Source organism: Coenobita brevimanus, chromosome 89 (assembly GCF_032717465.1).
Source record: "Coenobita brevimanus isolate Jiangsu-jjx chromosome 89, ASM3271746v2, whole genome shotgun sequence".
Taxonomy (NCBI): Eukaryota; Metazoa; Arthropoda; class Malacostraca; order Decapoda; family Coenobitidae; genus Coenobita; species Coenobita brevimanus.
This window is the reverse complement of record NC_137042.1, coordinates 10,874,156-10,886,721: the sequence shown is the minus strand read 5'-3', so window position 1 is coordinate 10,886,721 and position 12,566 is coordinate 10,874,156. Positions and strand designations below refer to the sequence as shown.

General features: G+C 39.0%; 1 protein-coding gene across 2 annotated transcripts in view; it reads left to right on the top strand.

Moving 5' to 3' along the window:
- l(3)76BDm (trafficking protein particle complex subunit 8 homolog l(3)76BDm) overlaps window positions 1-12,566 on the top strand; it is a 196,524-nt gene that overhangs the window by 50,450 nt on the left and 133,508 nt on the right. The gene's annotated exons all lie outside the window — the stretch shown is intronic.

Below are 12,566 nucleotides of genomic sequence, written 5' to 3'. Positions count from 1 at the left end.
AGGTTAACTGGTACCAGTGCTTTAACTTACAAGTACATGCCAGAACAGTACATATTTAACTTAGAAATGCAGTACTGTGATATCGAATGATTTCAGTACATAATCTGTTAGGAATGGCTGAAAAAAAAAAAATGTTATGAATACATTTTCACCTTTTTGATATATGTTTATAGTTTCGAGTTATTTTTTACGTTATCGTTGTGCCCATGCTTGGAAAAGGGAGCGAAAGCGTTGAATTTTCAGTCCTAAATGAGAAAACTGCACGTCCTCCAAGGCTAGACTCTGCCACGGGAGAATAAAGTGGAGGGTCAGTCCGATTAGCAATAAGGAAGTTGTGTCACAACTTCCAGCTCCCACACCACGAGAATGGCTAAAAATAGAATCGTAATGCAGTTTCAGAACTAACAATAAGTCTGATTATTACGAATACAGATACAAAGCAGAAATAAATACGTTTACAGACAGGGAAAACGTATTTCTTCCGTCATAACATGTTCATCTTTCTCTATCATTTTACGTTCATCTTTATCATTTTACCTTGTTATTTTCGCAATATATATTGCTGTCTCGTAAACAGGGTGGTTGTTTGTGTTTTGCAAGGGAGGAAAAAGGTTGTATTTTCTGTCTGGGTCGAGATAATGGGTGTAACTACGTGTGGTTAGGCATGGCCACGAGCGAAAAAATCGTACATCCACTCATCACGATAGCCGGTGGTGAACTGACAGATGATACATGAGAGGGTGAAGTCAAGGTCATGTCCCAGATTTTTGTTCACTTCCCGAAAGTTTTCACAGTTTTCTACAAGTTGCAAACCATTACAGCAAACCTGAGCAAATAGGTAAAGATACCAAGACAAAAATGTATTTTTCTCTTATTATAAGTCTTTAACGAACAAACAAAAAAAAGGCAATATTCCGACGCCGATCATGGGTAATCATTTAAATCAGGTTAACTGGTTACAAGGCTTTATTTAATGCTTTAATTGCTTACAAGTACATACCAGAACAGTAATTATTTAACTTACAAATACAGTACTGCAGAAAAGCAGTACAGTAAGAGTTTAACGAACAAACAAAAAAGGCAATATTCCAACGCCGATCATGGGTAATCATATAATTCGGGTTATCTGGTTACAAGGCTTTATTTAATGATTTAACTTTATTTAAGTGCTGTAAGTACAGTACATACGAGAACAGTAGATATTTAACTTACAAATACTGTACAGTACTGTGGAAAAAACGAACAAATAAAAAAGGCAATATTCTGACGCCTATCAGGTAAACTGGTTATAAGACTTTATTTCTTGCTTTAACGTTATTTAATAGTACTTTAAGTTGCACATAAACTTACCAGAACAGTACAGTACTGTAAATATTTAACTTACAAATACTGTGCTACTGTACTCGGGAATGTCTCACTCACTGAATAATTTCCCGCCTAGATCGTCACGTAATCAAAACAAACCGCGCGCTGCGGTGACGTTCGAGGATTTGATCTTTCAAAGGCCTCTCCTGCGTTAATTTGTAGTTTTCATAATGTTTTTTTAATCTTACGTTGTCTTATATGTATCCCAGCCCTTACCGTGTATAATTGCGAGCGCGTTCCGTGAGATCGTGTTCCATGCGAGTCACCTGTATATATATATATACTTACAGTAAGGTCCCGGGTTACGTCAGTATCGACTTACGTCAATTCAAGGTTACGACAGTCGGTCCGTGAGTGGAAATTTTAAAATATAAGAAAATAAAGAAAAAATACGTAAAGCGTGGGTTTTGAAGTGTTGCTAAGTACCGCGAGATGTCTCTGGTGTTTTCCCGCCTCACGCTTAACTACCAACAATCGCTCTCAGTCTCAGTGCTACCACCGCCTGATACAGTGATACCGTCATTTTCTTGTGTTTTTCGCCATCCTGATTCCAAGATGCCTAAGAGACAGCTTCCTGGTGACCATAACGACTCCAAGAAACGCAAGACCATCACATTACGTGAAAAAGTCGATATTATTAAGCGTAATGAGAAAGGAGAAAAGGCATCAGCAATCGGGCGTGTGCTTGGGATGAGCCGTACTACCGTAGCTACCATCCTCAAAGACAAGGAACGTATCTTGACTCACGTTAAAGGTGCAACTCCCATGCAATCAACTGTGATTACCAAGCAAAGATCGGGACTGTTGATTGAGATGGAACGGATGCTAATGCTGTGGATTGAGGACAATAATCAACGGTGCATGCCTCTGAGTGAACAGTTAATCTGTGAAAAAGCACGCACACTCTACCAAGACCTTAAGAAAGAAAAAAGTGAGGAAAGTGAGACCAACGAGACATTTGTGGCATCAAAAGGTTGGTTTACTCGTTTCAGGGCTCGAGCAAACCTAACCAGCAAAAGAATTTTCGGAGAAGCAGCCAGTGCAGATGACGATGCAGCAAAAACATTCGTTAAAGAGTTGGAGGAGTTGATTGATAAGGAAGGCTACATTCCAGAACTTATATTTAATGTTGATGAAACGGGACTAAACTGGAAACGAATGCCTAACAGAACCTATATTGCTAAAGAAGAAAAAACCATGCCAGGTCACAAAGCATCCAAAGAGCGCCTAACGCTACTTTTGGGGGGAAACTGTGCAGGCGATTTCAAGCTTAAACCGCTACTCGTGTACCACTCTGAAAATCCAAGAGCTCTTAAGGGGATCCTTAAAGCTAGCCTACCAGTTCATTGGAAAAAGTAATTTAAAGGCTTGGGTGACTAGTGCAATTTTCATTGACTGGTTTTCAAAGTGTTTCGTGCCAGAGGTTGAACGGTATTGTGCTATGAAGAATCTGCCATTCAAAGCTCTTCTCATTATTGATAATGCTCCTGGTCATCCTTCGAGCCTGACAGAGTTGCACCCTAATGTAAAAGTTGTGTTTATGCCACCAAACACAACATCAATCCTACAACCCATGGACCAAGGTGTAATAAGAGCTTTCAAGGCTTACTACCTGAGAAAAACATTCAGACAGGCAATACGAGCAACAGAAAATGGTAAAGTAACACTCAAAGAATTCTGGAAAGATTTCAACATCTATAAGGCAGTTAAAAATATTGGAGAATGTTGGGCTGAAGTGACTGAGACAAATATGCACGGAGTGTGGAAAAAAGTGTGCCCTAACCTCGTAAATGACTTTAAAGGATTTGATGAAGACAGTATAAACGAAGTCAAGCGCAACTGTGTGAAAATTGGAAACGATTTAAATCTGGACATAGACGAGAGTGATGTACATGAACTTGTTGATTCACATGATCAAGAGCTGAGTAATGAAGACTTGCTATACCTAGGAAAGCAAATGGAAAATGATGAAAAAAGTGATGAGGCAGAACCGCTAAGACAGTTTAAGATTAAGGAAATGGCAAATGCTTTCGACTTCCTAGAAAAAGCAATGGCTGCATTTGAAGATCAAGACCCAAATGCAGAGAGGTTTGCCAAAGTGTACAGGGGAATTGAGGATGCAGTGTCCTGTTATCGTCAAATCTATGACGAAAGGAAATATGCCGCCAAGCAGTCTTCAATTCTCCAGTTTTTCAAGCGAACTGAACACCGAGCCACAACTTCACCACCAGTTGCTACCTCATCCTCATCGTCAACCCCTGACTCCCTATCTTCAGCCCCTGACTCCCCTGCTTCAGCCCCGGACTCCCCTGCTTCAGCCCTGGACTCCCCTGCTCCGGTCCCTGACTCCCCTGATGCAGTGCCTTCCACATCGCAACCCCAGTAACGAGTCAAGTTGATGTCAGAAGGTATGTAGTGACACATAGTATGCATCTTTTATTACAGTACCATACAGTAATCGGTCATTTTATCACTGAAATAATTTTGCTGTCCGAGTGAGAGAAAAAAAAAAAAAGCCACCAAACTTGATGTTAGAAATGCTTACATTATCGTGCTGGTAATGATGTTATTTCATATTTTACGGCAGTAATTTACAGTAAACTTTATTGTATGATGAAGTATGAAAAGTGCTTGAATATAGGAATAAAATGTGTGTTGGCAGTGTGCACGTGTGTAAGGACGGGAGAGTGAGGGAGCGGCAGCCAGACTCAGTTGTGGGTGAGGCAGTGGTGGCGTAACTCTGCTGCCATGACGATGAGAAGTGCAGTTACCGCAGCGAGTGCGGTACTGTGACGAAAACTCTTAGCTAGTACAACTTATATTTTATTCAATAAATATCATCAGTTCAAAAGACTATGTTTCTTATACATACCTGTTATAAGATTATTACATGTATAGTATGCAATGTATGGTTGAAAAATCTGTAAGATGCATTGCGGTAAGCATAATCATACGACGTACTGTATAAAACTCGAGTTACGTTCAAAATCGGCTTACGTCATGTCTCAGGAACGGAACTCTGACGTAACCCGGGACCTTACTTATATATATATATATATATATATATATATATATATATATATATATACATATATACATATGTATGTCGTGCAGTGAATGTTCGTGGAGAAATCTACTGTGTGCATTGCATGTGTTTTAGGCAAATGTATCGCAAGGAGAGGAGAAAATACGCCACACACACACACACACACTCCATTACTAATTTTTCAACAACCCTTCAATCTCCTGCCAGCATCTCAACACCTCTGGAGGAAGTGAGTAATCCGTATTTTGTTGATTTGTATATTGACCTATTTCTATAGTTCAGTATTTTTTACACAAATATGTAATGTTTTTCACATACACACATATGAGATGGAAGAAATTTCAGCTTCAGTACCGGTACGTAGCAAAAAGACTAGTGGTCATGTCAAGGTTCTGAGAGCACTATCTAAAACCTTATGATATTTTATGAGTATACTTTGAGTAAAAAAAGAAAATAATAAAACGTAACGAGCGAAAATATGTTGGCTTGGGTGAGGCAGGGAAAGAATGTTTTTTATCTCGCGTGCTTGTGAGGAGGAGTATTCTATGTTTGTCGTCCAATTATTCCAAAACTATTGGACGTATTGATTTCCTGTAAAAACCATGATAAAGAGCAGTAAATTCTACATATGTTCATTACCAGAATATAAGTCTTTGGGAGTGTTTTTTTGTAGGAAAAGGCGGAGGGACAGACTATGTTTTTTTTCCTCGCTTGAGGTAAAAGTCAAAAGCGCTCCGAGGAATAATAATCTCACTTGGTCGGCCAATTACTCAAAAACTATTGGACCTATCGATGTCCTGTAAGAACCATGATAAAAAGCAGTAAATTCTATGTATGTTCATTACCAGAATATAAGCCTTTGGGAGCATATTTTTGTAGGAAAAGGCGGGGGAACAAATTTTGTTCTTTTCCTCGCTTGAGGTAAAAGTCAAAAGCGCTCTGAGGAATAATCTCATTTGGTCGGCCAGTTACTCGAAAACTATTGGACATACCGATTTCCTGTAAGAACCATGATAAAGAGCAGTAAATTCTACGTGTGTACAAGACATAACAATGTAATATCTATGATAATTCGTTGTTACGTAGGCGGCAATATAGCGTGTGCTGTGCACGCATCATGAAAGTGACGCATGGACATGAGTTCTCAGTCATTTTTGGCGATTTACCTGAGAACTATGAGGCATATCGAAACCAACTGGTGCTCATTAGAAAGCTTGTGAAATTCTGCATAATATTATGCAATAAAAACATAAGGTGTGCGAGAAAAGTTCAGAATGAGAGCTCCTTGAATTTTTTTCAAAAATGGCTTTCATTTTTTGGCCATTTTCTCGAAAACAACAAATCGTATCACAGCCGGACTTGTCTTTTTAGAAAGCTGATGAAACTCTCCATCAAAACTACTAATGACATTTTCCTGTATGATGGAAAGCATTCGAATGGTGATGTTGGGAAGTGAAAGTGACGTAGCAAAATGTTTATTCACGGCCGCCTAATGTTGTTTTTTCGTGTTTTCCTGTTTTTTTGTGTTGCTCATCAGGTAGAACAAACATCAGCGAATAAGATGAGATAGGTTTCATGGCAGTACATTGATGTTTGGGTGGCAAAAATAAGGAGAGAATACGTGTTATTTGCCGTGTGCAGGCAGTCGGGCTGGACAGCCAGGCGGATAAAATCATGCGCCAGAAAACTTACCAAAACTTATCGTGCGCGAGAGAGTTAATGAATGACATATCATGAACAAACATAGTGATATACAAAGATTTCTGTGTTTTTTAATACCTTGTGGAGGGAGGTTCTAAGTCAATTTGCAGTAGCTGTATACTATATACTCTCTCTATATATATATGTATGTATACACACACACACACACACACACACACACACACACACACAGAATCTTTAGTTAGAGATGTAGCAGATAAGAAAAAATGTGTAACAATTTCAGGCGTTAAAGAAAAACGTATGACAATAAGATCAGAAAGAGAAAGAGAAGAACTGAGTAAGGTTAAAGATGTAATATCAGTAGTCATGGAGGAAAACAACAAAGCTCAAGAAGAGATTGAAGAAGTGTTTAGGTTAGGAAAGTACAAGGAAGGAGGGGCAAGGCCATTGAAAGTAAAGTTTAAGTCTCAGGCAACAGTAAACGAAATTATCAGTAGAACATGGAAATTATCAGACAAAGAAGGGTTAAAAAACGTTTGGATAAGGAGAGATGCAAATGAGGAAGAAAGAGCTAAAATAAAGGAATTAATAAAGGAAGCAAAGGTAAAAAACGAGCAGAGAACGGAGGAAGAGAAGACAGTGTTTTATTGGAGAGCCATGGATCAGAAATTAAGGAAGTGGTACTGGCGGAGAGAAGGAGAAAAGAGGGTATAAAAAACATCAAAAATAATGTGAAGGTGGCATATACTAATGTTGATGGTTTAATATCGGCAAGGCTAGAAATCAACGATTTTTTGAGGGTACATGAACCTGATGTTATGTGCTTTGTAGAGACCAAATTAAGAGAAGATATTGATGTTCATATGGGAGATGGTAAATACAAACTGTGGAGAAGAGACAGAAAAGAGAAAATGGGAGGAGGAGTGATGATAGCAGTGAAGAACAACATGAATGTAGATACTGTGGAAATGGGAGAAGGCAGGGCTGAAGTGATAAATATGAAATTTGAAACTGGAGAGAATAGTAAGTGAGATACGGTAGTAGTGTATGTTCTCCCAAAGACAAGAGCATGGAGTGATGATGAATACCACGAAATGTTGTCAGACATGGCTAGTTATTTACGGAAAATGATTGAGAAAAGCAACAACATAATTTTAATGGGTGACTTCAATTGTAAAGAGGTGAACTGGGAGGAATGGGACTCAGGAGGCAGCGAAGATTCGTGGGGCACTACATTATTAAATATAAGAGTGAACAGTGTGATGATGCAATGGGTCAAAGAAGAGACACGGTTCTGAGGTGAGGACGCACCAGCAAGACTAGACTTACTGTTTACCAAAGAACCCAATGTAATAGAATCATTGGAATATCTGTGTCCAGTTGGAAAAAGTGATCATGTGGTCACTGAGTTCCACATGATAACAGGGAACATGGAGCCAAGAGATGAGCTTTATAGACAGGGAAGATACAATTTTAGGAAAGCAGACTTTACAGGTTTGAGAAAATTTTTCGAAAATGCGGATTGGAGAAATTTCAGAGAATCAAGAGAGATACAGAAGAAGTGGGATATTTTTCTAGACCTCTATCATTCAGGAGTGGAAAAGTTTGTGCCAAGAGTAAGGGGGAAAGAAAACAGGAAAAAGGAGTGGTTTAATAGAAGGTGTATGATAGCAAAAAAAGAGAGAGACACGGCGTGGAACAATTGGAGAAAGAGAGGTAACAACAGGACAAAGGAGGAATATGAAAGAACTAGAAATGAATACACAAGAATACGTAGGGAGAAAGAAAGGAATTTTGAAAAAGTTATAATTGACAAATGTAAGGATGAACCCAAAATGTTTTATAGATTTGTCAATATCAAATTGAAACAAAAGGAAGGAATCACGAAACTGAAAGTAGAAGGAGAGATCTATAAAGATGCGGTAATGCAAGAAGAAATAATGAACAAATGTTTCCAATCAGTTTTCACAAATGAAAAGGAGTTTGTGGAAGGGGCGGGAGTGACTAGAAATGTAGTGATAAAAGATGTAAAAGTGGAAGTACAGGAAGTGTATAAATTACTGGAAACTCAAGATGTAAGGAAAGCCCCAGGATCAGATGGAATCTCTTATTGGGTACTGAAGGAATGCAGAAATCAACTTGCGGATAAAATTCACAGTTTAATTGTGTGTTCTCTAGAAGAGGGGAAAGTGCCTCAAGAATGAAAGAGGGCAAATGTGGTACCAATTTGTAAGGGAGGAAACAGGGAAGAACCCTAGAATTATAGACCAGTGTTCCTAACCAGCATGGTCGCAAAATTGTGCAAAAGAATTCTGAAAGATAGATGGATAAAATATCTGGAAGAGATGAATATCTTGGCTGATAGTTTGGATTTAGAAGTGGAAGGTCATGTGTTTCCAACTTGTTGAGTTTTTACTTAAGAGTGATTGACGTGGTACAGGAGAGAGATGGTTGGGTGGACTGTGTATATTTAGATTTGGAGAAGGCCTTCGACAAGGTACCTCATAGGAGACTAATGTGGAAACTAGAGCATATAGGAGGACTGAGGGGGAACCTCCTGGAATGGATGAGACATTTTGAGAGGGGTTAAAACACACATAGGAATATCCAAAGTAATGCTAAACACCAAGAAAATCATGGGAAAAAAAAAAAAATGAAAATTAAAAAACACCCTGCCTATTCACTACTGTATGTACAGAACCCCTCCTAATTTTGGCACTGTTTTCAGCCATCAAAACACACATAGGAATAACCAAAATAATGCTAAACACCAAAAAAACATGAAAAAAGAACATTGAAAACCAAAAAAAACCCTGACCTATACACTACTGTCTGTATAGTACCTCCTCTCTTCCTATTTCTTCCACCTTTCCTGTCACTTCTTATTGCTTTTCTTATCGTTACAGGTGGCTTTACATTGAGTGACAAGCCAGATGGTTTCCTGTAACCCAAGAAACCATTTACAACGCTGGGTGGTAACCATATAACCAAACCATACGTGCTCCGTACGTGTCAGCAATTGGGTTGGTGGAGGGTTAATGCCCCTCCCTGTAAAACAAATAACTCAAAGTCATATGGCCACCCTTTACAGGATTATGGCGTCTGGCAATAGATAGATAGGTAGGTAGATATATATATATATATATTATATATATATATATATATATATATATATATATACATATATATATATATATATATATATATATATATATATACACTCAATCCTTAAGTAACATGTGGTTGAGTAACACGTTTTTGTTCTAACGCGGTCAGCATAATGAGACAAGTCATGTCAACACGCGGAAAAACTCGAGCTCACGCGGGAAGTCAGCTGGCCTGGGGACGAAATTTGAAAGCCGCGCGCTATGACGTCACCCTCTAACCTCTGGGTACATTTCCTGGGCGCATATTTCCATTCTGTATGGGTATTTATCTCAGTACCACAGCCAGCCACCTCAGCCAAACAGCCCTAGTGAGATGGGATAGGTTAAGGTAGGTTAGGTTGCTGAAATTTTGCCTGGGAAGCACAGTGGGCATATTTTCGTGAAAAACCTATGGTTAGTTTTGAAACGAATGGGCAAGCTTTGTTCCTGGCTGAGGGTTCCTGGTGGTTTTTATGAATACGCATACAGAATGGAAATATGTTTTCTGGGCAAACTCAAGGCCGAACGGTTTGACGAAATTTATGGATTTCGGCAATTTCACGGGACAAAATGGAATGACAATGTATGCTAATGAAAAAAAAAAAAAAAAAAACGCGTTCTCGTAAGTTACAGTTCAGTTCCACATTCTTCGTTTGATTTCATGCTTCTCAACACATTTTAGACCAACTGGGCATATGGTTATCAGTCCTTTCTCATGCCTCATCTAGTTCTTACCCACAATTATCATGGATTTTGCAGTTTTAAGGAACGAAATGGAACGAAAATGTTTGCTAATTAGAGGAAAAGTTACTCTTTCGTCCATGTGTTATCGTAGCGTTCAGTTCCACATTCTTCGTTCGATTTAATGCTTCCCAACACTTCCAACTAACTGAGCATACTGTTATCAATCCTTTCTCATGCTTCACCTAGTTCCACCCCACACTCATAATGGATTTCGCAGTTTTAGGGGACGAAATGGAACGAAAATGTTTGCTAATTAGAAAAAAATACTTTCGTCTATGTGTTCTTGTTAGTGTTCAGTTCCACATTTTTCGCTCGGTTTCGTGCTTCCCAACACATTTAGGACCGACTGAGCATACGGCTATCAAGTCCTTTCTCGCGTCTCACAGACTCTACCTCACAGTCATGTGGGTTTCGAGTTTTAGGAGACGAAACTGAACGAAAATGTTTGCTAATCACACACACACACACACACACACACACACACACACACACACACACAAAATACTTCTGCTCGTGTAAGTGAGCATTCAGTTTCACATTCTTCGTTCTTCTTCCTGATAGTCTTATGTTTGTCGGATTACTTCTGGGAGGTAAATAAACGTTTCATACTAAATCTGTTTCCCCCGTCGTTTTAAGTTGTATTCCACTGTCAACTTGTTTGACACATCAGGGTTACGGTGAAATTAGGGCCTGTCCTAACCTAAGTGTTTAAACTTGACCTAACCTAGCTTAACTATATCTTATAATTTAACCTAACCTAACGTAGCATCTAGCTGGGAAGTTGGGAGACGAAAATCACCTTTGAGTACATCAAGACAATAATGTTATGGCTTAAGGAACGTGATGATAAAAAGTGGGAAATTTTTCAGCAGGAAAAGGTAATTTACCACCCTGAAAATAGTCAGAAAAATACAGAAGACAAACTGGAGGAATATGAACTGAATTGGTAAGGTTCTTCCACTGCTTGAAGCGTACAAATACCAAAATGGCAAAGGAAAATAAGAAAAACCATAGCATAAAAGAAAGCACCATCATAACGATTTGGAAGGACAGGGAGAAGATAAAGATCGTGCGTAGGAAGTGATGCAATCCTGGCAGATGTGAAGGTTTATATGTTGTCCTGAAACTGACTGAGAAGCTTATAGGGCGTTATGTGGAGCGTCAGAGAAAGCAAACTCTCACTTTTACCCCTTTTTACCATCTTACCCCACGTATTTACCTCCACCTATACGCACCATCAGGTAAAACACTGAAAGAGATATAACTGTTGTAATTAAAAACATCAGTGGTATTAAAAATGGCATTAACAAAAACAGAAGTTGGACTGGGTCAACACCACCTCCACTGAGTACCCTTTTGTTGATAGGTAGCTCCACGGTATTTTACTCCCGCCCCCCAACCCCAAAGTTGTTGTCAAAGTTTCGCCTTCTCGTATCATGTGGCCTTCGGGAGAGACGTTAGGCTGTATAGTTAGACTAAAATTTACGGGTCTGGCTGTTTTAGGGAACAAAATGGAGCGAAAATGTTTGCAAACCAGAAAAAAGGTACTCTTTCATCCATGTGTTCTCCTGAGTTAGCGTTCCGTTTCACATTCTTCGTTCGGTATCGCTCTTCCCAACACATTACTCTTCGTTCGGTATCGCTCTTCCCAACACATTTCGAACTGATTGAGCAGTTTAGCCATATGTTTAGTTTATCAGAAAGGTGTTGGGAAACGCGATATCAAACGAAAAATGTGAAACTGAACGCTAACTCACGAGAACACACGGATTAAAGTAATTTTTTCTTGTTAGCACAAATTTTCGTTCTAATTCGTACTCTAAAACTGCCAGACCCATAAATTTTTGTCTAACCATATGGCCTAAGGTCTCTCCTGAAAGCCACATGATATGAGAGAAGGCGAAACTTTGACAACAACATTGGGGTTGGGGGATGGGAGGAAAATACCGGGGAGCTACGTATCAACAAAAGGGTACCCATCCCAACTTTTATTTTTATTAATGCTATTTTTAATACCATTGATGTTTTTAAATACAACAGTTATATCTCTTTCAATGTTTTACCTGATGGTGGGTGCAAGTGGGGGTAATTTACGTGGGGTTAGGTGGTAAGAAGGGGTAAAAGTGAGAGTTTTGGAAAGTTGCCAAAACACATTGTACCATTATACATGTAAACATATTGTCTGAGTGACGCGGATTTGGTTACCACGGTCCTTGTCCAGTCCCTATTGCCCGCCCGCGGTACTCAAGGATTGTGTATATATATATATATATATATATATATATATATACTGTATTTTATATACACACACAGAGAGTGACAGGCCAAAAGGTTTCATTCCATTTGCTGGGTGATAATCACATAATCAATTGACACCTTTTGGTTGTGTAGGTTAAAGTACTCCAACCGGGTGGAACCTGTAAGGGTTTCCATCTGAGGGTTGAATGGGTTTATTGCTCACATATTGCCATTCAGTGGCAAGTAAGGCTGGCCTCCCATACTTAATTGCCGTGACTAAGTAACGTAGCCTGGAGCCCGTGCACTCCTAAAGGGGCAAAAAATAAAATTGGATGATGGATTGATTTTAATATATAAAGACAATC